The 26,444-nt window shown below is 43.2% G+C and overlaps 1 protein-coding gene across 1 annotated transcript in view; it reads right to left on the reverse strand.

Moving 5' to 3' along the window:
* SLC35F4 (solute carrier family 35 member F4) overlaps positions 1-26,444 on the reverse strand; it is a 170,414-nt gene that overhangs the window by 124,724 nt on the left and 19,246 nt on the right. The window lies entirely within an intron of this gene.

Consider the following 26,444-nt stretch of genomic DNA (forward strand, 5'->3'; position numbering starts at 1 on the left):
TGCATGTGAATTGGTGCATGCCCGTGCATGTGTGAGTCCATGCATGTCTGTGCATGTGTGCATTCACGCATGTGTGCGTGCATATGTATGCGCCTTTCGGTTTGGGCATGCATGCATGCACAGTTTGGACACTCAGTATCTAAAAGGTTCGCTATCACTGTTATAGGGCCTCCTGGTCAAGCAGGGGATTGGACTAGAAGAGCTCCAAGGCCCTTCCAACTCTGTTATTCTATGTTCTCTGACCCCCTCATACAAATGCTGCAATTAACAGGCTTGTATCAGGGATCAGAATGCATGCCTGTGGTATTGTTGGAAGAAATATCCATATGGTTCAGTTACAAGCAGGGAGAAAGACACTGGAAACATGGAGGCTGATTGGATGGCATATCCATTTCTGCAAAGGGGGTAAGGTTTCAGTAGGCCAAAAATGCTGTATTCAGTGTATAAGACGCACCTGAATTTTCACTCTCTTTTTTGAGGGAAAAAGGTGCGTCTTATACTTTGAAAAATACGGTAATCCTATAATGTCCTGGAGGGTAATGTCTTAATCCCATCACCCTGGAGCTGAAAGTCTTTTGTCTTGTAGATAGGCTGGTCCAGTCTTTCTTAATGGGCACCAAATATCTGCTGGGGGCAGGGAGCTGAGGCTGAGTTTCTGTCTCCCTTAAGATTTCCATTTCTCTTTTAACAGGATATATAATATTCTGCCTTTTGAAATATTTCTCAAAATATTTCATTCTTCTGAGAGTGGGTGGCTTCCCACAATATCATTGTATATAGGCCAACATTACAACTGCTGGGTAGAATGATGTGGATGCCACTGCATTACTAAAATGTGCTTAGGACCCAGGAATGGGTCAACTGACCTCCTTTTTGTATGTGTGTTCCTACAAACACTAGGCTCTTTATTTAGAATAGTATGGGAAAGGTTGATTCTGCTGTCATCTGAAATCATGCTCCCATGAATATACTGGGAAGGCATGATATATAATTGACTGCCTCACATTTTCAGCAATTGTAAGCAGGCCTTCAAAGACATTTGGCCCTTTTTGAGTTTTGCTGAAAATGCTGCTCACTATGTAAATATTATACAGTTAGGGAGCAGCTTTCAGTCTCCAGTGGTGCCTTTCTAGAAAGATTCCCCAGGGGAGCTAGCCCAGCAACTTTTTTTATTAAAAGGGAAGGTCTTCCTTATTAAAAAGGCAGATCCAGAATAGACAAATACACAAGTGTCTGCAGTGGGACAAGGAGGGAAGTTGTAAAACGGGTCACAGCACTGCAATGCAAATTCCACCCTTTATGTACTTGCAATGTGACATCATGATGCAAGTATGAAAGAGCACAGCTTCTAAAATGTTTCTCCATTTTAGACAAAGAAAATAAATACAATATTTCCTGCAATGAGACTACTGTATTTTTCAGACTATAAGACGCACTGGAGTATAAGACGCACCAAGATTTTGAAGAGGTAATTTTTTTAAAAAAAAGTTTTTGCCCTCCCTGGTCCCCAGGAACAGTTTGCAGGCCTCCCAAACCCTCTGTACACTTCATTAAAAATGGGGCAGGCAGAGAGTTTGGGAGGTCTGCAAAGTGCTCCTGGGGGCCGGGAAGGCAATAGCAATAGCAGTAGACTTATATACCGCTTCATAGGCCTTTCAGGCCTCTCTAAGCGGTTTACAGAGAGTCAGCATATTGCCCCCAACAACAATCTGGGTCCTCATTTTACCCACCTCGGAAGGATGGAAGGCTGAGTCAACCCTGAGCCGGTGAGATTTGAACCGCTGACCTGCTGATCTAGCAGTAGCCTGCAGTGCTGCATTTAACCACTGCGCCACCTTGGCTCAGTGGGAGCCTGCAGTGCTGCATTTAACCACTGCGCCACCTTGCCCTTTGGGAAGGGCAAAAATACGTTGCATGGAGAGTTTGGGAGGTGAAAAACAGGCCCATTTTTCACAGAAACGGGGCATGCAGGGTGTGTGGGAGGCCTGTAGAGTGCTCCTGGAGTCTGGGGAAGGCAAAAACGAGCAAAAAACAGCCTGTTTTTCGTGAAAATAATTTATAAAACTCCTGCTCACGGAGGCCCATTTTATTCTGAAATAACCCTTCTGGATCCAATCCATGACATTTATGGAATCTTTAGTAGGCTATCATAAGCGGATGTTGGATTTAGTTCTATAGAACGAAACTCTGGCTCTTGGAGCTATAAAGTAATTAATATTCAAAGGACAAATTATTCAGTTTGGGTACATAAAACCTACTAGAAATGTTCTGGAAGGTAAAATGGTTTCAGATTGTTCCAAACTCTGCGACAGTTGATCATTGCTCGATCTGATGAGTTTTATCAGGGCATTTTTTCTCATGATTATATGATCACAGTTCTATGGAAATAATTACCATATTTTTTGGAGTAAAAGATGCACCGTTTTCCCTCAAAAAAGAGGCTGAAAATCTGGGTGCATCTTATACACTGAATACAGCATTTTTTGCCTTCCAAAGCCCCACTCCCTTTACAGAAATGGCCATGCATAGCCTGTAGAAGGCTTTCAGCGAGCTCCTGGGGGCTGGAGAGAGCAGAAATGAGTGAAAAATGGGCCGTTTTTTGCTCAATTCTGCCCCCAAACCCCCAGGAGTACTCTATAAGCCTCCTAAAGGCTATGCATGCAATTTTGTTGACATGGGCCCGTTTTCACAAAAAATGGGTCATTTTTGCTCATTTGGGGGGGCACCCCCCCCCCAGGAGCACTCTGCAAGCCCCCTGAAGGCTATTCATGCCTTTGGGGGGGGAGGAAACAGACTCGTTTTCACAAAAAAACGGGCTGTTTTTGGGAGGTTTGTAGAGTGCAAAAAACTTTTTTTTTTAAATTTGCCTCTTCAAAACCTTGGTGTGTCTTATACTCCAGTGCATCTTATACTCCAAAAAATACGGTACAGATACTCAACCAATAACTAAGTATTACCAGAGGTGGGTTGCTCCCGGTTCGGTTCGGCCTGGATTTGACAAACCGGTAGTGGTGGTGGGAGGCTCTGCCCCCCCGCCCCCAATCCCCGGACGCTTCACGAGCACAAGCGAACCAGTAGCTCTGGGATTTGGAACCACCATCTGAGTATTACTGTACTGAAAGTGATATGTGAACAATTAGAAGTTACAATTAAAAGCATAGCAATTGAAGTATTGAAGCGGGCAAAAGATGATGGGTAGAGGACTTCTTTTTCTTTATGGCTGCTTTGACTTGTTTTTCCTTTCAGCCCTCTTTTTCTAAAGAATAGCAATTAAAATATAAAGCGGGCAAGAGATGATGGAGGGATGATTCCTGCTCCTGGTTGCTGTTTTGAACTGTCTTTCCCTACCTCTCCCTCTTTGCTCTCTTTCTCTTTTTCTTTTTTTGTAGGCAGATGATTTGATTACAAGTTAGACAGGAAAGAAAAAAAAGTTCTGAATATAGGATGATATGATTAAAAGCTGGAGTAAGAGATAGAAATAAAGGGAATATTAATGTATTACACTTTTAGTTGATAAAATGGAAGTACTAAGAGAAATAGGTGGAATAACTGAATAATGATAGATTGTAAGCTAATATAGATGTGTATTGTAATGGGAAGTTCATAAATTGATTGAATTTAATAATAAACCTTATCAGTTTTGTTTGTGTTGGAATTTATGGAGCCCAGATGCCACACTATATAAATATATAAAAATAAACTTTTTTAAAAAAAAAAGAAGTTTTTTGTATCAAAGAAAATAACTCTTTTTAGCAATAGCAATAGCAGTAGACTTATATACCGCTTCATAGGCCTTACAGGCCTCTCTAAGCGGTTTACAGAGAGTCAGCATATTGCCCCCAACAATCTGGGTCCTCATTTTACCCACCTCGGAAGGATGGAAGGCTGAGTCAACCCTGAGCCGGTGAGATTTGAACCGCTGACCTGCTGATCTAGCAGTAGCCTGCAGTGCTGCATTTAACCACTGTGCCACCTTGGCTTATTACTCAGCCACAGTGGTTACCTGAATAAGAGTCGTCTAGGGCTTCCTAAATTTTGTTGTCAAAATGAAACCGAACTTTAAAAAGTTAGAGAAAGAATGAATAAGGATGAATAATGAATAAGAATGACCGTTAAAAAGAGAGAAAGAATGAATGAGGAAAATATTTTGAAAGTCTTCCAACTCTCTTGATTTATATATTTATTATATCAGACACAAAGGGAAGGAAGGTTTAAGGCAGCAGGAAATAAACAGTTTCTTTCTCCACGCAAATGGGTTAGATTTGCTTCCTTTCATAATGTTTAGATGTGCCTTACAAGCTTCCTTCCTAATATCACTGAAAACATTCTTTTAATCTTCTGGTATTTATCCTCCCCAGACAGTTTTGTACAACAAAAAGCAAAGATTGTTTCATCTTTGCAAGCAAAGCAATTAAACAGAGTGATTAGTTCTGTTTCTTCTTATCCAGGAAGGAATCATAGAAGAAATTAGCACACATACTAGGCTAAAATAGGATTAGGTAGCTTGTGGTACAGTGTATTATAATGTCTCAGCATGTTATGTAAACCCATACATCACATGAAGCTGTGTTATGATTACTTTATTGGAATATTTGGACACATGAATATATGAATATGGTGATATTTTATTAAATCATGATTAAGGTTTAACATTACTAAAAGGAGGTGGAGAAGCTCAATTATAGTATCAAAGACACAGACAGATGCTAACTGTGGAACAAATCACAAACTGCACATGTGTATGCTCCAGGCTATGTTAAAGAAGAAAGCCATTGAGTTTCCAAAATCTGAATTTGAACATGTTGTGATTGAGTTGCGAAGTTGTGTCCAACCCATTGTGACCCCATGGACAACATTCCTCCAGGCCTTCCTGTCCTCTACCATCCTCTGGAGTCCATTTAAGCTCAGGCCTACTGCTTCGGTGACTCCATTCAGCCACTTCATTCTCTGTTGTCCCCTTCTTCTTTTGCCTTCAATCTTTCCCAGCATTAGGCTCTTCTCCAGTGAGTCCTTGAACATACACCCAATATTTTCAAGGAGAACATTAAGGAACACCTGAAGCCCTTGATCTCAGCCCCTGTACACATTCAGCACAACTTCAGAGGCCCTGGCTTTCAGCTACTGCTTCCAAATGTCAGGTGAGTCTGTAATAAGGCCACCCTTATCTGCAATGTAAGTCTTGATGACCTGGCATGTTTCACCAGGACCTGGATTGAGCTGAAAGTGGTGGGATGGCCCTTTTTAAAATATGCCCTGCTGGATTTCAAATGTAGCACCAATCAAGACTTTGGGGCAAGGGTGGAGGTGTGGCAATAGTCATCCAAAGGTTACCAGATGTGAAATCTTGTTCGTTATCCTGTTCTGCCTTCTCTATGGATGGGGATTGAGGAGGCTCTGGAGTTCATGGCCCCATTCCATGTCATCCGAAACATGAGATGGGGCAATGGTCATATACTGGGTCTGGTGTTTCTATTGGGGCAGTGGCTATATGATCCAAAATTGGGAGATCTTATGATGTCCTTCTTGTCATGGTCAGATTACACTTTGATTAACATGAGATTATCTGATGCTACCATCCATTGCAAGGAGACCAGACCATTAGATCATGCTGATATATACATCTCAGAAGGCTTGAATTATGGTTAATGATGGTCCAACTAAATCACCTAAAATTCAGAACGGGACAAGAAAAGGTAGTCCTTTGTCCCCTTTGTTGTTTAGTTTGGTTCTTCAAGCATTGAATGGAGACATCAGACAATATGAGGTGAGGGGCTAAAATTATAGTTAATAAGGTATATGAACCCAGAAGTACAGTCTAACCCCAAAATGTTATGCTAAAGTACTCCAATGAATGGATAGTGATCAATTCAAAGGAGATCAAACATGGAAGGAATATACTGAAATACTGTAGGGTAGAGATGTCAATATCTAAGATACCTTAGAAGATATTCCCTACTTACACTTCTACTACTAGAAGATGAAATTAGATCAGAACTCTGGTCATTACCAAGTTGAAAAACAATGGGAACTGATGGAATACCCACTAAAATGTAGCAAGCCACAAAAGAAAAAAACAGTCAAGGTTCTAACTGAGCTTTGCTAACAAATCTGAAGAATGATACAGTGGTCAATAGGTTGGAAAAGCTCAATGTACATCCCATTACCAAAAGAGGAGTGTTAACAGAATGTGCAAACTATTCCAAAATGTCCTTAATTCCACATGCTAGCAAAATAATGCTTGGGATCATCCACGCAGATTAGAGCCCTATATGAAAAAAGAGATGCCAGATGTTCAGTCTGTCTTTAGAAAAGGCCAAGGGACAAAAGACATTATTTCTATATTTGAGAAAGCTGAAGAATATCAAAAAGAAGTCCTTATATGCTCCATTGATTACATAAAAGCCTTTGATTGTGTTGATCATGTTCATCTTTGGAAAGTGTTCAGAAAAAATGTGAGTCCCAGAACATCTCATTGTCCTCGTGATAAACTTTTATGCAGGTCAGGAAACCACAGAATGGACAGAAGATGGTAGGAGTTGGATACATTCAATGACAATGGGGCCGTCACTGAAAGAGTTGTAGGAGCAGGTGAGGGATAGATCATTCTGGGGGGAATATGTGGTCGCTAGGAGTCAACAACAATTTGATGGCACATAATCAAGCAAATGAGCTTTAGCGTGTTATATGAACCCAGCCATCACTGAATGCAGCCAGATATGCTTTATATAGCTGTGCTTCCTGTATCCACTCTTTACCCCCCACGACTACTGCTGGGAAGGAAAGCAACACACGCTGTGTTTGTATTCATTTCCATCACTGCTCACTTTCACATGGAGAAGGGAATCAGAGAAACGGTACGGTTTATGCTCCTTGCATAAAAGCTAAGTTCATTTTCCAGCATCTCACAACAATGCATGCAGAACTGCAGCATATCAATGCAGAGCTGAAAATACTGAATTACATAAGGAGATTACCTGATTTAGTACAATACACTTTTGTATGATTTTTTTTTCAGAGTGTGATTTCATCTTCAGTTGCAAGGCTATAGAATTTCCTCAATACAGAAGGAACCCCAAACAGTGGGAAACTATTGTTGGTATCGTTCAGTTTAGTTTGCACTGAGCAGACTTGCAGTCTCTATCCCAAGGTCACTTAAGCCAGCCAGAAGAGGAAGATGTTCAGCCAGCCAGCAGAGGAAGATGTGAACAACAGATAAGATGTAAAAAGAAGTGAATTTTAATAACACCAATTCAGATTATCTATATGCTACTAAAACTCTCATTGTCATTACCCTTAAATGGGTGAAATGGTACATCACAGGGGCAACATTTTTTGAATCAAGATACCTCAGATGAACTAACTTACAGAATGTGTTCAAAATACAGGACCAATAACTCTCAAGGGAAAGTTGTGGCTGCTTCAGTGCTATTGGCTTCTGCTACACTGATGAGATGCCGCGATCTTCATTTTCAACATTCTGTGACAGTTTCCCAGCCAATCTCATAATCCTTTGCTCCCTCCCCCATCCAACAGCAGCCATTTGGGAACCAAGGGAGGGAGGAAGGAAGGGATTTCCCAAGTTCCCTAACAGATTCTCACAAACTCAAAGGGAAAACTGATAGCGAATTGAAAGTGGCTCCCACTCCATGGTCCGGTGGTGGTGGGTTTCCATTTTTTTATGACCAGTTCGCTTGTGCATGCATGTCTGGGTGGGTGGGCATAACCTCCCACCATCCCTACTATCGGTCTGCCCGATCCTGGCCGAACTGGGAGCAAGCCACTTCTGCCATGGTCTATATCATCACATCCAGAGGAGGGGGGTGATAGGAATAAGTAAAGCAACACCAAACTAAAGCACCTCACCTTTTAATGTGTGCTATGACATCACATGCATAGAAGAAGGGGAAGATCTTGCACCACAATGATAGGGTGCTGCTTTTATTGTTTGGACAGAAATATCTATACCACTGCATCTCAGTACAAGTAAGCAAGAGCTTTAGATCAAATACTAAATATCAGGAGAAAAAAGGAGAAATTTCCTCCAAAGAAAGGCTGAAGTGGCCCTCTGAACAACAGTAACACAATCTAAGTGGAGCATCATGGGGCAAAGACATGGTGCCCTTCCTTGTGAAGATATACATTAAATAATCTTCCTGGTCTGCATAACACTGGAAACAAGGTGGGACATTTAAAATTACAGGATCCTGCTTTTAAAAAGGAAGACCACTAACCTCCTACAGCCCATCTAAAAATGTCATAGGGCACCAATTTCCTGAAGTGGCTCCTTTTGAAATCTTTTTTTAAGATGTAGGTGAGGAAGCAATTACCGAAGGCAGCCAGCAACACCTGGATATTTAAAGAATGCAAGCTGATAAATATTACTGCTCATGCCAGGAGCCCATAATCTCTCGTGAGTATTATTTGTCTTCCTGTGGTAAATTATTTCCAAAGTGTGCCTGAGCAGCCCTAAGTGCTAACTTCATAATGTTTTCTTGCTTCAAACAAACATGATTGGCGCTTCAGAGCATGAAATAAGTAAGTTCCGTGGAGGATTGTATTTTTAGCTCTGCCAGCCACGAGATGAAGCTTTGGCTTCTGCTGGTATCATCAGCATCACAAATTTGAAACCGAAACAATGGGTCTGTTTGGGAAAACAGGATTAAAACGAATAGATTTCTGAACTTTGAACCATACAAGAGGCCCAGCTAAATGAAATAAAGATATTACTAAAAAAATATTTCTCTTCTTCATTCTGGGAAGCTGGTAGGTAGTAAAGATGACAAAATATACTGATATTCATGCCAACATAACCTTTTCTCTTTCTCATACACATCTCTCTTCTATCCAGGTACTAAATATGGTTGTTCTCTTACTTAAGGTAAAAGTTCCCCTCACACATATGTGCTAGTAGTTCCCGACTCTAGGGGGTGGTGCTCATCTCCGTTTCAAAGCTAAAGAGCCAGCTCTGTCTGAAGACTGTCTCCATGATCATGTGGCCAGCATGACTAAATGCCGAAGGTGATTGGAACACTGTTACCTTCCCACCAAAGGTGGTCCCTATTTATCTACTCGCATTTTTACATGCTTTCGAACTGCTAGGTTGGCAGAAGCTGGGACAAGTAATGGGAGCTCACTCTGTTACACAGTGCTAAGGATTCGAACCACTGAACTGCCAATCTTTCTGATCAACAAGCTTAGAGGCATCTATAGAGGAGCTCCAAAGAAAAGCCCAAGACATTAGTTTCAGCCTTATGAACACCCATTAAAAAGAGGTGGATTTTGATCATGTAGTATGTGAGGAGGACTTGGGAGTGACATGATAGCAGTGTTCCAATATCTAAGGGGCTGCCACAAAAAAAGAGGGAGTCAAGCTATTCTCCAAAGCATCTGAGGGCAGGACAAGAAGCAATGGACGTAAACTAATAAAGGAGAATAGCAACCAAGAACTAAGGAGAAATTTCCTGCCAGTGAGAACAGTAAACCAGTGGAAGAGCTTTCCTTCAGAAAATGGGGATGCTCCATCACAGGAGGCTTTTTAAAAGGGACTGGAGAATCATTTGTCTGAAATGGTTGGTTTATTTGCTCTTATCATTTGATTTCCTTTGCTGCATCCTTCCCAGCCCTGCGGTATCTTCTCTGAAGTGTCAAAACCAGAACTGTACATACTATTTCTAGTGTTACTGCAACAACCGTTTGTACCACCGGTTTGTATAAAGGCCCAGTGATGATTCTGTCAGTTTTATTTTCAGTTCCTTCCCCTTTCATGTATTTCAGCTGCTCATTACCATTTGTATGTGAGCTTTTCAAGTGTCATGCAGGATGAGGAATGGAAAATCTGCACTAGTTAAGACCAAAAGTGTGTGATGTGATGGTTTGAAATGCTTCTCCATGTTCAAACAAACTAAAAGGACCCTATACACATATTATTAAAGAAGGGACCAGATAACATCTTCTGTTCTCTGCAGCGAATTTTTTATGTGCAGAGAGGTTTTTATTCCACTTTAGTCACTTTTTTCAGTGCCATCATAACTTTAAAGAAATGGTTGTAATCAGGGGTGGATTCCCGTTGCTGCTAATGCCGGTTCACTCAGGCAGGCGCAGAAGCAAAAAACAAGATGGCGGCGCCTATGGTGCTGGGGAGAGAACTGGTTCGGCGGCGTGGCAGGCCGAGTTACAATCTACTCAGCCGAGCTGGTCCGAACCAGTAGGAACCCACCTCTGGTTGTAATTCGAGGACTATCTGTAGCAGTGCTGAAGTAAAATTCAGGGCAAAGCCTAGCCCACATATTGAAAGGATAGGGTATGACCTTAAGCTTTGCAGCAAAAGTTTTGCTTGCTCTTCTCCATCTCTGTTCACTTACCTCAGGGGTGTCAAACATGATTTCATTGAGGGCTGCATCAGGAGGTGTGGCCAGGTTGTGCATGGCCAGCTCAACATCACTCATGTCGGGGATGCCTGTGGTGGCTCGAGTGCTCTGCCAGCGAAAACGGGCTCCCGAGCTCCATTTTTTGGTTGTGACGGCCTCCTGCAGCCATCAATGAAAACTTAGCTTTCATTGACAGAGCTTCCTTCTCATTAGGTGGCCAAATTATTTGAGTTTCCTCTTCAGGATCTGGCCTTCTACAGAGCAGTCAGGGTTGATCTCCTCTAGGACTGACCGGTTTGATCGCCTTGCAGTCCAAGGGACTTCCAGGAATCTTCTCCATAGTTCAAAGGCCTCAATTCTTTGGCGCTCAAACTTTCTTATGGTCCAACCTTCACACCCATCCATTGCAACTGGGAAAACCATAGCCTTGACTGTATGCACTTTTGTTGGCAGGGTGATGTCTCTGCTTTTTAGTACACTGAAGGTTATGCTAGATAGCTGTTTTCTGGGACGGTATGAGGATTCCTGCCCAGGTCCTGCCAAGCCCATGTTGAATTCCCATCCCTTCCATCCAGGGATTTAAATGTTTCCCCTCCTTATTTATGTTTTATATAGGAGGCATTTTTATCATAAACACTCGTCACTGGTGGTGGGAGGAGGAGGGGGAAACAAAAGAGAAAGAGCTCAAGTTAAAGAAAGGCTAAACATGAATGACCTGGTTCCCTTCTGCTGCTTTCAGTTTTGCAAATGAAGCTTGGCAGAATGACTGAACAAATAAAAAATAATTAGTTAAATCCAGAATTTTGACAGATACCTGCAAACCAGATGAGTTCAAAATAGATTCTCCTTATGCGCCAGTAAAAAGCAACCTCAACAAATTACAGCAAAAAAGGGGGGAAGGGGGGAGGGAGGGATGGTGGACAGGACAGGACTCATAATTTAGCCTGCTTTAATGGATTGCTGGCATCAGAATGGAAATCTGAAATTTTCATTAGAGCTGAGCAAACAGTTCACAAAGACAGAGTTTATTCATCAGTTAATTGTCGGGGGGGGGGCTTTCACAAAGTGGCTTCCTTGGTTGTTCAATAAATGATATTTGGGACCAGTTTTTAAGATTCCCTCAATTTTAATAATGCCAAGGCAGACAAAAGGCAGGCCTTCCAAATCCTTTTCCTTGCAAAAGTTCTTGTCTTGTCCAAGGGACAACAGCTAATTAAATTGTAGTTGAGGAGAAACTATGGAATGGAGGAACAGGTTTGTTTTTTTTAGAGAAGAGCATTAATGTAGACACCCTCTCAAGGGGAAGGTAAATTCACCAGCAAATCAAGATTACAAAAGGCCCCGCCAAAGTATGCAAGGTTTCTTGACCATTAGTGCTAAAAAAACCAGCCTGCTGCTTGAGCCTTTTTATTGGAGATAAATGAACTATGGTTGAAAATGTGCCCCTTGCAGGGGTGAAATCAGTGGTGGGTTTCAAAATGTTTTCGAACCTATTCTGTGGGTGTGGCCTCCTTTGTGGGAGTGGCTTGCCGGCCATGTGACCTGGTGGGAGTGGCTTGCCGGCCATGTGTTCTCTCTCTCTCTCTCTCTCTCTCTCTCTCTCTCTCTCTCTCTCTCTCTCTCTCCTTTCTTTTGTCTCTCTGTCCCTTTTTTCTTTTTTTCTTTCATCTCTCTCTCACTCTTTTTCTTTTTTATTTATTTATTTATTTATTTCTTCCTTTCTTTCTCTCTCTATGTGAGTCTGTCTGTCTGAGTGTGTGTGTGTGTGTGTGTGTGTGTGTGTGTGTGTGTGTGTGTGTGTCAGTGGTGGGTTTCAAAAAATTTTGGAACCTCTTCTGTAGGTGTGGCCTGCTTTCCGGGTCCACTGGTGGAACCTCTTCTAACCGGTTCAGTAGATTTGACAAACTGGTTCTACCAAACTGGTGCAAACTGGTAGGAACCCACCTCTGGGTGAAATCCACTTACTTTTGTGTTCTGTCCCCCCTTCACGGCTCTTAACAAACAGCAAGACAAATAAACTTAAAAGGACTTTCTTTATCAGTTCTCAGCTCAGACTGGCTTCGAGCCCAAAAATAACATAAATACAAGTCTCCGACAAGAATGCAAAACAGAACTCTTACAAGCAATGCACTTCTCCAGTGTAGCCTTGAATCAGGGTTACAAGAAACAGAAAGCACTTATCCAAGTGTATCTTCCATAAATCACGATTTATGATCAAGCAATGTTGTACCAAACAAGAAACACACGAAAGAACGTTGACTCCAGCAACTAGGGCGTGGCAGCATCTGTCCTTTTATCTCCAAACTTTATCTCCAGCCCCAGCTGCATAATGAATCTTGTATCCCGAAAAGACTCACAGCAGACATCTGCTGAGTCACAACACTTTTGCTACTTGTTTGGTAGCAATGTGAGCGTGCACATGTACATTCGCTCGCATATGCCACCTTCATGCATGCACAAGGCATTCCATGCATGCACAGATCATCAAAAACGGACATGATGAGGTCCGGGCAGGTGGGCAGAGCGTTCTACCAAGCTTGCTTGAAAAGGTAAGTGAACAGCAAGGGGGCAGAATATGCTGTGCCACGCAATTTATATTAGCTAGAAAGGAGGATTTTCTGTTCATCAGAAAAACCGGTTTGCCCAAACCGGTAGCATTTTTTTACTGCCAGTTCGGGCGAACAGGTAGCATTTTTACTACCAGTTCGGGTGAATAGGTCCGAACCAGTAGCATTTCACCCCTGACCTCTTGTATATATTGTGTGTGGGCAATCCATGCTTACAGACCATTTGTAGCTTCTACCTCTCCTTCTGAACAACTTTTGACATTGCACCTTCAGTAAGGTGACCAGATATTAACAATGGTAAAGAGGGATACCATTGACCAGGGGCAGGGGTGGGTTTCTCGCCCCGTTCCAACCGGTTCGGTTGGAATGAGGCCGGCGGCGTCCTCGCACACACGCGCGGCGCACGCATGCACGTGCGCGGCGCACACATGCGTACTAGCGTCTGTGCGATGCTCCAGCTGCTCCTGGAGGATCGCGCAGGCGCTGTATGTGTCCTGCGCATGCGTGGAAGCGCAGAATTCATCACAACCGGGTAAGGAGCGGGCGCGGGGGCGCGGGTGGGCCCTTCGCCGTTCCCGGAAGTTACTTACTTCCGGGTTCGGCAACCAACCGGTTCGCAGGGACCGCTGCGAACCGGCTGAAACCCACCCCTGACCAGGGGTGAGGGGGGTTGATTAATTTTTTTTAAAAAAAATCGGGACTTTGCAGCCCCACTCCAAGAACCTTCCTGTAAATAGTCATAAAATATAATTATATGAATTAAATGCAGTATTATTGAAGGATATAAATTATTGGCTATTTTTAAAAAATTAAATGTAAATGTAATATAGGCAGTCCTCAATATACAACAGTTCATTTAGTGACAGTTCAAAGTTACAACGGCACAGAAAAAGGACTTCTACTTCTACTGTTTTTCACACTTATGACCATTGCAGCATCCCCATGGTCACGAGATTTACATTCGGATGCTTGGCAACTGACAGTTGCAGTTTTCCGGAGTCATGTGATTCCCGTTCATGGCCTTCTGACAAGCAAAGAATGGGGAAAGCAGATTCACTCAACAACCATGTTACTAATTTAACTGCAATGATTCACTTAACAAATGTGGCAAGAAAAATTGTAAAATGGGGCAAAACTCAATAAATTTCTCACTTAACAGCATAAATTTTGGACTCAATTGTGGTCGTACATTGAGAACTACCTGCACTTATCTTCAGTGTTACTTCATTCTGCTGTAGCATTAAATTTCATATAGAACAAGCTTGTTCCTTCAGAATTGTGGAATTGTTATATAACTGTCTACCTTTAGAAAAGTTTCTCTTGAGTTAAACTCAGCTCCTATAATTTTATTGATGTGTCGTAATTTTCTTAGCAGTAGTATGGAAATTGTCATTGTTGCTTTTGGACAATTTTTAATATTTTCCTATTAAATATGCAGTACTGAGATTCCCAGGTGGGTTCCCCTCCAATTATTAGCCAGGTTCAACCCTGCTCATCTTTTTCAGAGCAGGCAAAAACAGCCAGGTTACATCCCTACAAATTGAAAGCTAAATGGGAAAAACAAGAGTTTCAAAAATAACCTGGCAGTTTTTGAATATGTTTATGGTTTCTCCAGGAACCGAGCTAGACTCAAGGAAGATTATATCTTGTAAAAGGAATTATAGAGAAAACACTGAAATAGTTTAATCAGCAGAAGCATGTCTGCTTGATTCAGCAACAAGTATTATTAAATTCAGTGAGACTCCTGTTGTCTTCTAGCCTCCTTCAAGCCAATTTGCTTAAGATCTGCACCTCTGTACTGAGACTTCAACTCCCAAAATTCTCACGCAGGCATTTAAATCTGATGTTTAGGAATTAGGGCGCTGTAGTCTCCATTCTGCCAGCTTGGAAAATGCATTGATACTACTGAATGTATTTACTGTAGGATCCAATTATGCTCTGCAGAGTTGTGCATATTGTATGGGAGAAGTTCTGGCAGATGGGACGGAGCGAGCTGGAGGATGTGTGTGGGGCTTACAGGGCCGTCTGGAGAGGCAAGCTTCCAGGAGGCTGGTCTCCCACACCCTACGCCCTCCCCTCCAGCTGGGCAACGCCGCCGAGCTCTTTGCCACCAGCGACTCTCGGTGCTGCTGGAAGAAAGAGGCGTGCATGGAGTTTGGCCACCGCCATTGCCCGATCCCTGCTGGCCCCGCAGCCCCCGCCGCTTCCCTTTTACCCACACCACCTCCGCCTTGCCCCTGCCTGGGACAACTACCGCCGCTTGTGGCTCTGCCAACCTCTCGCCCTCCCTTCGTGGTCTCTCGTCTTGTGTCCAAAGGAGAGGGGTCCCTGGCTACCCACAGCCTGTCGCCCTTTTGCCCTCCACTCGTCCCCTCCTGAAAAAGGAAGGAAGGAGGGAGGGAGGAGAAGGAGACCGAGAGAGGGATGGAGATAGGAAAAGAGGCAAGAAAAGAAGGAAAGAAGGAAGGTGTTAGGAATAAGAAGAAAAGAGGGAAGGAAAGGAAGGAACAAGATGAGAAGGAGGAGGAGACAGAGAAAGGAAGGAAGGAAGGAAGGAAGGAAGGAAGGAAGGAAGGAAGGAAGGAAGGAAGGAAAGCTCCTCAGAGACAGATCTACAGAGATCTACTGCACATGTGAGAAGTTCTGGCAGATGGGACAGAGTGAGCCGGAGGGGGTGTGTGGGGCTTACAGGGCTGTCCGGAGAGGTGAGCTTCCCGGAGGCTGGTCTCCCGCACCCCATGCCCTCACCTCCAGCCGGGCGATGCCACCGAGCTCTTTGCCACCAGCAACTCTCGGTTCTGCTGGAAGAAAGAGGCGGGCATGAAGTTTATCTGCCCCCCCGACTCCACCTTGCCCGGTCACACCCTCTTGCCCTGCGGAGGGCTTGCCCGGTGAAGAAGACACCTGTAGCAACGGTGCCAGCAGGCAGGCAGGCGGGGCGCAGAGGGAGGGAAGCGCCGCTGCAGGTAGCTCGAGGCGGCACGCCTTGTCACAAGCGGCTCTCCAGCCACAGCAAGTCGAAGGGTGGGCTATTGCACCCCCGCAAGCAAAAGGGCCGCTGGGGGCCGCAAGACTGCTTTGTTTCTGGTGGGTAGTTCTAAGTGAGGCGGCAAGAAAACCATGTGCAATTCATTAAGACTTACTCCTTAATATATTAATTCAGGATTTACAGCTTAATGACGTCAGTTTTTCCATATTATATCTTTTCAATTTACTACTGCATAGCAACGTTGTGAGCTATAATGCAGAACCCCAATGCTATCGCGAGTAGATAAGTCTTCCCTTGAATATCTAGGCTTTCTGCTTTCCGAAAGCATCGAACTGAGAGATTAAATATTTGTCTCAACAGATTGGGATGAGTGACATTCTCGTTCCTACAGAGACGGCTATTCTTTAGGCGAAGCTACAGCACTTTTGGTCCTCCTTTGGAAGCCGTCTCTCATGATGTTTGCAAGCCAATCAAGAGTGTGGCTTTGAAAACCTGCGGTGTGATCATGCTGCGCGGGAGCAAGTGTCTCTCCCCGAATATGGAGGACATAGTAGGCAACTTGTATATATCCTAGAAAATCAGTAAGACCCGCTGGCGGCCCCTATCTGCCATGGCCTTGCAACCTTTTTACATTGGTAAAGATAATTTTTTAAAAAAAAAAATCGGGACTTTTTAAGAACGCGGCGGGACGCGGGACAAATTGTGCGAAATTGTGACTGTCCCGCCAAAATCGGGACGTATGTCACCTTAACCTTCAGCAAATGGCTGAAATCATGTCTCATGTCCTCAGCAACTCAAAGAAATCGCAAGAAAACCAAGGCCCTGTTTTCTCTCAATTCCCCCAAGCAAACTAAGAGAATGTAAATGTAGACTCTTTCAAAGTCACCTTTAACAGAACAATAGAGTTGGAATGGACCTTGGAGAACTTCTAGCTCCAACCTTCTGCTCAAGCAAGAATTTTGGGAGTTGAAGTCCACAAGTCTTAAAGTTGCTAAGGTTGGAGGCCCCTGCCCTATACCATTTTAGGGAAATGGCTGTCCAGTCTCTTCTTAAAAAGCCTCCAGTGATGAAGCACCCACAACATCTGAAGGCAAGCCATCCCACTAGTTTATTGTTTTCATTGTTAGGAAGTTTGATTAGTTTCCATCCATTGCTTCTTGTTTTGCCTTCTGGTACTGTGGTGTTTTGCTTTCTGGCAGCCTCTCAAATATTGGATGACTGCTATCATGTCATCCCTAGCCCTTCTTTTCACTAGACTAGACATACCCCGTCTAGTCTTCGTGTGTTTTAGCCTCCAACCATCTTCTAAGATGAATAAGTATTTTAAATACCCAAATTAAAAAAAAAACCAGTGGAAATCCAGCTTTTACACATTTGCATGACATTGACAGCATCTCCCGTCACTTTTCGCTGCCAAACTTCACCCAATTTGTTTTACGTAACTGAGCTATAATCCTTTTCTTTCTATCTTCCCCAATCTTGCATTCTTCACCTAGGCCTGTGATGGCAAACCCATGGCATGTGGGCCACAGGTGGCACACAGAGCCCTCTCTGCGGGCACGTGAGCTGTCACCCCAGCTCAGCTCCACCACGCATGAAGACACACTTCCTGCCAGCCATCTGATTTTTGGGTCTCTGCCACACAGGCATGGTGGAGCAGGGCACATGCGGAAAAGCCGAGATGGCGCAGTAGTTAAATGCAGCACTGCAGGCTATTTTAGCTGACTGCAGTTCTGCAGTTCAGCTGTTCAAATCTCACCGGCTCAGGGTTGACTCAGCCTTCCATCCTTCCGAGGTGGGTAAAATGAGGACCCGGATTGTTGTTGGGGGCGATATGCTGACTCTATAAACCGCTTAGAGAGGGCTGAAAGCCTATGAAGCGGTATATAAGTCTAACTGCTATTGCTATTGCTATTGCTATAAGGCACATGCACATGCGCAGGGGTTTGGAGGGAGCGGGGAGACCCTGCACATTGCATTATGGGTATGGGTTTCGGTACGCGAGGACAAAAAGGTTAGCCACCACTGACCTAGGCCATAGTTCCTATAAGGCAGGGGAAATATGTCCATTGGACATACTGATTAGGATTTATGGGATCTGGGGCTCAAAAATATTTCAGAGGGACCGGATTGGGATCCAACAGAAGAGAAACTGTTGATTGGAGTGGAAGAGACCACACAACATGTCCAGGGGGTAATATGCGGAGGTTGTAAACGGAGGTAATCCTCAATTTACGACCACAATTGAGCCCAAAATTTATGTTGCTAAGTGAGATATTTCTTAGTATGTTTTGCCCCATTTTATGACTTTCCTTACCACATTTGTTAAGTGAATCACTGCAGTTGTTAAATCAGTAACACGATTGTTAAGTGGTTTGTCCACTGACTTTGCTTGTGAGGTCACAAAAGATGATTACATGACCCCGGGACACTGCGGCTGTTATAAATGTGAATCAATTGCCAAGCATCCAAATGTAAATCACGTGACACATGGGGATGCTGCAACAGTCATAAGTCTGAAAAATGGTCATGTCTTTTTTTTCAGTGCTGTTGTAACTTCAAACAGTCACTAAGTGAACCGTTGTAAATTGAAGATTACTTGTACTGCTTGTAGTAGTAAAATAGTAGTAATTGCAACAAAAAATACATAGAGGTATTCCTCAACTTACAACCCCAATTGAGCTACAAATTTCCGGAACAGCCAGGTCTTGGTGGCTTTACGGAAGGCCGGGAGGGTGGTAAGGGTCCGGATCTCTACAGGTAGATCGTTCCACAGGGCCGGCTCAGGTACAGAGAAGGCCCTCCCCCGGGGGGCCGCCAGCCGGCATTGTCCGGTCGACGGCACCCGGAGGAGGCCCAACCTGTGCGATCTTGTTGGTCGTTGGGAGGTAATCCAGGCATCCAAGGAAACCCATCTAGATATTCAAGCTAGCAAAATGTCTTGTGTTTTAAAGCTATTTACAATCAAATTTATCAATGAACTGGTATAATGAACATTTACTAGAAAAGCTGCAATAAAGATCTTAATTGACCATCTATAACCCCACCCGAAAGACATTTCAGCAAATGTTGGGTTTCTTGAAAATGAAATGCAGTGGGGGGTGGGAGAATAGATAAGAGGAAAAACCTCCTTAAACCAAAATAGTAACCTTCTTCAGAGATGTCAGACTTCATATGGCATCATCAAATGGCAACTAAAAAGCCTCCTGCTGTTGTTTTGTGGCGATGCAGAATCAAATCAGCAGGCATGTGGGTTTTGTTTGGAGATGTGGGAGGAAAATAAATAATAAAGAGACGAATAAGCTATCAGACCAAAGCTATGGGGGAGGTGGGAATCTGCACTGAAATGAATTAATGACAAAAGGGAGTAGTGATTTCACCCTATTGGTAAGGTTGCTACACAGGTATTCCACTCCCTTAATGTGAAAATTCCCCAACCTTTAAAACTCATCACTCTCAGGAGGAATTAGTGTGCCCTCCATGGCTCCAAGTGGTTTTCCATGGCTTTCTTCTATCTAGAATATTTCCAGTCTAGTGCAGCAGTCTCCAAAATTGAACTTCAGTTGCCAGAATTCCCCAGCCAGCATGGTTGACTGAGGAATTCTGAGAATTGAAGCCCACAACTCTTAAAGTTGCCAAGTTTGGAGAGCTCTGGTCTAGTACAGGGGTCTCCAACCCCTGGTCCATGGACTGGCACCGGTCTGTGGCATGCCAACAACCAGACCACACAAACAAGCAAAGCCCCGTCAATGGGATGCAGGCAGTATGCAAAACTACACCCCCTCTGCTCCACAGGAAAACCTTCCTCCATGGAACTGGTCCCTGGTGCCCAAAAGGTTGGGGGCCGCTGGTCTAGTACATAGTCCTGGGAATTTCTGGTAGTCTTCTGTTGTGGCCCAGCAGGAGCCGTTGGAGCTGCCACCAGACTCCGACAGCGAGGGGCCCTATGAGTCGGCTCTGGAGGATGTGGAGGACCCTGGACAGGGTTCTGACTCCGAGCAGGGTGCAGAGAGGCTGGTTCGCCACCAGGAGGCGCCTGAGCCTTGGACCAGTGGGGAGGAGACAAGGGAGTGTGATCCTGATGTCAGCAGAGAGTTGTTCCTGGATGCCCAGCACCCGAGAGCTAATAGGTATAAGGAACAGTTGCGCAGTTACAGGAGGAAATTTCACTCAGCTGCTGATAATTAGGCTCCTCTCCAGACTATAAAAGGAATGCTTATGCACACACCCCTTTTGCAGAAGTCAACGCATTAACAAATGTTGGAGAACAGTATTGTGAGCCTGGCAGGCTGGATTGCTGCCACGGCTTATCTGTGTTGGATTGCTGCTAAGGCTTATCTGTGCCGGTTTGCTGCCAAGGACCTGTCTGTCTGTTAATAAATTCCATAAAGTATATTTGACTCGGAGTGTGTTGGTGTGGGACGAGGGGGGTCAGAACAGTCTTCCATCCAAGTAGTAGCAATACCCAACCATGCTTAGTTTTTTTAAGATCAGCCAGCATGGTGAGACTGTATCGAGGAAACCATAATAATAATATCAGGACAGAATGATCTGTGGTTCCCTTCCAAAATGAACTAATCTCTAGGGTATATATGTGCAAGGTCAAAACTTGGGGAAGTGGGATCATTTTGTCTTTGTTCTCATACTGTCATCATCCCCCCCACCACCATCATTTGTGTACGTAATGCCAACCTTGCATAAATGTGAGCTGCTATTGTCTTTATAAAGCCCAGATTAAAAGAAGAGATGCTGTGAGGAAACTGTTACGTATGCACAAAAGAAATGTGGGGATTTATCGTTTCAAATAAGCGCTGGTGATTCTCATGAATATTTGAATGCAGCATTTTTGTAATTCTTCCCTGCAATGCCTGACTCACTTCAATGCTGAGATGCAAGCTACTAACACTGGGAGTTTATCCTACAGAACTGCCCAGAATTAGAAACAAAATTCAGCTTTGTAATAAGTGAGATTTTTGCGGTCCCGTTAAAGCCAGATGAAAGAAGTAGCTTTTTCTAGCCTGGAGCTTGATGATGGAGCTTGAGAAAGGAGACCAATTCTTGAGCAGTGGTGGCTAGTTTGGAGCTAGCCTTTCCCATAAACTGTCTCTCTCATGCAGCATTTCCAAGAAACCTCCTCATTAGGTAAAACACTATGCTTCTCCCTGTCTCACCAAGTATTTTGGTGAGTCCTCCTAGTCATCTGAGAGAATCCCTCCTTTGGCACGAGAGGAGGGTCCGCCTGTCTTTTCATCCCCATAACTTCTCTTGCCAGTCACCACTCAGGACATAGAGTTTTCTAGGCACCTCAAGGCCTCTGAAACAGGCTCCCTGTGTCTTTAGGAGATGTCTCCTTTTTAAAAGGCTCTCGTTTTTTAAAAAAAAAAAAAACCAAAGGTTTAATTCTTACTGACATTCTTGGTTTTGACAATGTTTTATGTTTTTATTGGAAGCTACTAAGGGAGCTATAGATGATGATGTAGTGTAGATGTTAGAGAGACAGACAGACAGATAGATACAGTTTACTTTAGTTTAGTTTATTGTCATTGCACATGGTGCAACAAAATTAAATGCCGTCTTCAGATTACACCATAACTATAAAAATAAAAACACAAACATACATCCTTTACTTTCTATATAATTAAAATATAGAGAGACAGATAGAGATAGATAGACAGGGAGAGAGAGAGACAGAAAGACAGAGAGGGGGGGAGAGGGAGAGGTAGAAGTAGATGTAAGAAATAAATATCATACTGTGAGTGAATCATTTGTACAGGGAATGGACCAATTGGAAGTCACTATTTTTAATCTGAGAAGCACTCACAGACTTCTAAAAAGCCCTTCTTCAAATAAATCACAAGGTTGCTAAATTGTAGATGTATTTATTTTTTTATTGACATTTCTAAACCGCCCATCTCATGCAAAGCTGCGTCTCCCATCTAGGCACCCTCTATTATCAAGCCCATCTTGGGACCAGAAGCCTTTGAATATATTGGTGAAGTTGACAGATCTGAGCACTTTAAAAACTTTTCTGATGGCATCTTAAAAAAGCTTTCTCTTTGGGGGGGAATGGAGGGAATGAGGGGATGGGAACAAGGGCTATATATCACTAATTTTGTGGAAGAGGTGTGCAATATGCAATATATTAATCCAAAATGGGCAAAGATGCTTCAGATCCAGCATATCTGAAAACAAATACAGTGAAGGTAGCCATGCCAAATCCAAAGATCGCATCTACTAGTAGTGGATGCAGGAGATGGATCTGAATAGAAATATGGATGAAAAGAGAGGGTGAGACCGAGAACAAGAGCAGAAGTATCTGTACACTCGGATTATCTCTACTTTTTCCTCTAATGATGATTGCTGTTGCGTACTGTTTCTCAAGCTTAAGAATCTGGAAAATTCTGCAAGAAAAGCCATAGCACACCTGCCTTTTTGCAGTTACGTTCCCTTCCTTTTGGGAATGGCAAGGACCTACTAATTGCATACCTCTTGCACGTCCCAGCCCTTTTTCCTCCTTGTTGTTGCCAGCAAACAAGCAACATGAGCAATACCTCTCTGGTGATCCACGATTCAGCATGTTGGTTGGGAAGACAGACTGCTTCTGATTAAGCGAGGACTGGGCAAAGAGTATATAGTATATCTCTCATTAAGGGAACCACCATGCTGAACCATCCTGCTCTCTTCCATCATTTCAACCTTTCACTTTCTTCTACACTTGAACAGCTTGCTGGAAAGTGTCAGGCATTCTAGAATACGCACAATATCAGAACTTATTCTCAAAAAGGAAGCTAGGAAGGATAAATTCACTGAGGGCCTATATTAGGACTTCTCTTGTGGTGAAAAGGCCAGCAAAGCGTAATTACTTCTTCCCCTTTTTAATATCCACATGAAACCTCTAGGGTAGGTCATCTGTCAGTATGGGGTTTGGTTTCATCGATATGCTGATGATGCCCAATTATGTACAAATAGTTCTTGTCTTAAGGGACTTGGTGGCTCAGTGGCTAAGATGCTGAGCTTGTTGATCAGAAAGGCCGGCAGCTCGGCAGTTCGAATCCCTAGCTTCCGTGCACCTTTGGCATTTACTTAATGCTGGCCACATGACCACGGAGATGTCTTCTGACAGTGCTGGCTCTTCGGCTTTGAAACAGAGATGAGCACCGCCCCCTAGAGTCAGGAACGACTAGCACATATGTGTGAGGGGAACTTTTACCTTTACTTTAGTTCAGTGTTTCTCAACCTTGGCAACTTGAAGATGTCCGGACTTCAACTCCCAGAATTCCCCAGCCAGCATTCGCTGGCTGGGGAATTCTGGGAGTTGAAGTCCGGACATCTTCAAGTTGCCAAGGTTGAGAAACACTGCTTTAGTTCTTGTCTTAAAATCATTCATTTAGCAGCCATTTAAAGTCACAACAGCACTAAAAAAGGTGATTTATAACAAATGACCCTCACAATCATATGGTCAAAATTAGGCACTTGGTAACCAATGTGTGTTTACGATGGTTGCTGTATCCTGCGTCACTTGATTGCCATTTGCGACCTTCCCACAAGCAAAGTCAATGGGGGGGAAGGCAGATTCACTTAACCACCATGTGATTCAGTTAATAACTTACGTAAATCATGGTTGAAACAAACCATGACCTACTTATCTGTGAACTCATTTAGCATCATAAAAACTCTAATAGATTACAGTCTATTGAGCTGAATAGAGTCTCACCATGATGCAAAAAAGATGCTGAGACCTTAGAAAGAGAGCAGAGAAGAGCAACAAAAATAGTAAGAGGTCTGTTATGTTTAGCCTAGCAAAGAAAAAGCTTAGGGAAAACTGTAGTCTTCTAACACCTGAAAGGCTGTCACAGGGGAAGAGGGTGCCGATTTACTCTCCATAGAAGCTGAGGCCAGGACAAGAAGTAATGGGTGGAAGCTCATCAGAGGGAGACCCAACCTGGAAATAAGGAGGAATTTCCTGACAATGAGAACAATTAACCAATGGAACAGCTTGCCTCCCAGTTGTGGGTAAATCTGGAGATTTGGGCAATATTGGCAACCCTTTGATCAGCCGCGATGGTACAGTAGTTAGAGTGCAGTACTGCAGGATACTTCTGCTGATCACCGGCTGCCAGCAGTTTGGGAGATCGAATCTCACCAGGCTCAGGGTTGACTCAGCCTTCCATCCTTCCGAGGTCAGTAAAACGAGGACCCAGATTGTGGGGGGAAATATCAGGGGTGGTATTCACTTACCTTCGCTACCAGTTCGCAAATGTGAGTGCACGTGCCACCTCTATGCATGCGCAGAGCATCAAAAATGGAACAATGTGATGTCCAGGTGGGTAGGCGGAGCCTCCCACCGTTGGCACTACCAGTTCGTCAGAACCAGATAAAACCGGCTGAATAGCACCACTGGGCAATACACTGACTCTGTAAACCACTTAGAGAGGGCTGTAAAGCACTCTGAAATGGTATATGTCTAAGTTCTATTTCTACATAAGGACTTCTGCCTTAGGCAGTAGGTTGAACTAGAAAACCTCCAAGGTTCTAGCCTTATGATTCTCTTTATTGGGCCAGGAGTTGACAGGTGGATGTTCCTTAAGTGCAACTTAGGGTCTTTCCTGGGACTACTGTAGGCAGAGCAGTCTAGACCTGACATGATTTTCATCAGAAATCAACCTACCTTATAGACCCTCGCATCCTGGACATAAATTTGTACCCTCAAAAAGACACTATACAGTACTGCACACCAGTACTAGACACAAGAACAGTTTTTTCCCAAACGCCATCACTCTGCTAAACAAATAATTCACCACTATCAAACCATTCACTAAGACTGCATTACTATTACTATTAGTCTTCTCATCATTCCTATCACCCATCTCCTCCCACTTATGACTGCAGGACTGTAACTTTGGTGCTTGTATCCTTACGATTTATATTGATATGGATTGTTTCCTGATTGCTTATTTGTACCTTATGACTATGATTAAGTGCTGTACCTTATGATTCTTGATGAATGTATCTTGTCTTTTTATGTACACTGGAAGCATATGCACTTGTGTGTCCAATCACAGTTGGCCAATAAAGAATTCTATTCAATCTATTCTATTAAATTTTTTCAATGGGGATCTTTTCTGAAGACCTTCAAAGAAATTAACTGGTCTTTTCCACTACAAATTAACTGAGCATAATTAGGATTAAGAACCTCTAGAACAAATAACCTCTAGTTCTCTGCATGCCTATTGTGGAATTTTGTACAGCATTTTTAACATGAAAATATTTTTTACTCAAGCAGAATCCAGGCCAGCCAATGGGTAAGAAGAGCTATTAAAATGTTCTTATTTGAACAGAGAATTTTCTTGAACAACAAACATCATCCTGTCATAACAAGGATGCTGTGCACAGAGATTCCCAATGCAACTTACAGTCCTCTTGCCTCATTTTTCTTCAGTTCTGCTTTGCCAGCTAGAGAATTAGATTAACTTTTAATTACTGGAGTAGCAAATGGAAATTTCTGCTTACTGTGCACAGAAAGTTTATACATTATTTCTTGCATTTCATGTGGTCTTAGTCCCCAATTTACCTTCTATGTCCGTAATAATGTACTGCTTATAATAAAGAGGGATTGAGTCCAGCAAAGCTCTTTTCACAACAAAACACATCAAATTTATTTATTTCTATCCCACTTTTTCAAAGACCAACAAGACATCCTCCCATCTTGTTCATGGAAAGATTTATTTACTTGATACATTTCTATTTCCCTTCCCAGTTAATCATATCTCAACATGATTTACAATATAGCTATTACAATGTAGTAATAAAAATTATATATATATATATTTACAATGGAACGGTTCCAAACAAATCCAAGAATCTCTTCCTTTCTTTGTCAATTTTTTTTCTTTTTTTAAGATTCCTTTCATTTGCTTTTAGCTGACCTTTGAAGGGTCAGCTGAAAAACAGCCTACAGAACTAAAGTGAAAATAAGCAAATCTGAGTAGATGAAAGATGGGCTTCCTGTCGAGTCCAAACAGTGAAAATGTGGGAAGAGACAATAAAATGGAAATGCAGGTGCTACAAGTGGAAGAAGGACAAAATAAACATATCTGCAGATGTGGTGGAATTCCCCGTCATTTTCAGTGAAAAATGGGGAAATTTATAACAATACAAAAAGAGGAGATACACTGGACCGGGCCAAGGGTCCATTTTCATTCAGCAAGTTCAAATGCTTAAGTGGGGGTTTGCGTTGAGGCCCCTTTCCATATGCCAAGGCTCTCCAGATCTGAGATCAGCACCAGGCTCCTGAGTTCAACCACACAATGAAACTTGTATAGGTCTTGGTAAAGTCCTCAGTATTCTCACCTTCTTCTGAAGCCCTTTCTCATATCTTTCCTGGTTGCTCAGAAGGAGAGTGGAACAAAAGTGAGAATGGTCACAGATTCACTACCATTTTTCAGGTTCCCCTATTAAATCACACAGATGATCTAATGCACAGTTCAAAGGGAGGTATTCAAACAGAGTTGCCATGAAGAC

Source organism: Thamnophis sirtalis, unplaced genomic scaffold (assembly GCF_051295495.1).
Source record: "Thamnophis sirtalis isolate CommonGarterSnake01/CBP01778 unplaced genomic scaffold, rThaSir2_p1.2 scaffold_1, whole genome shotgun sequence".
NCBI lineage: Eukaryota > Metazoa > Chordata > Lepidosauria > Squamata > Natricidae > Thamnophis > Thamnophis sirtalis.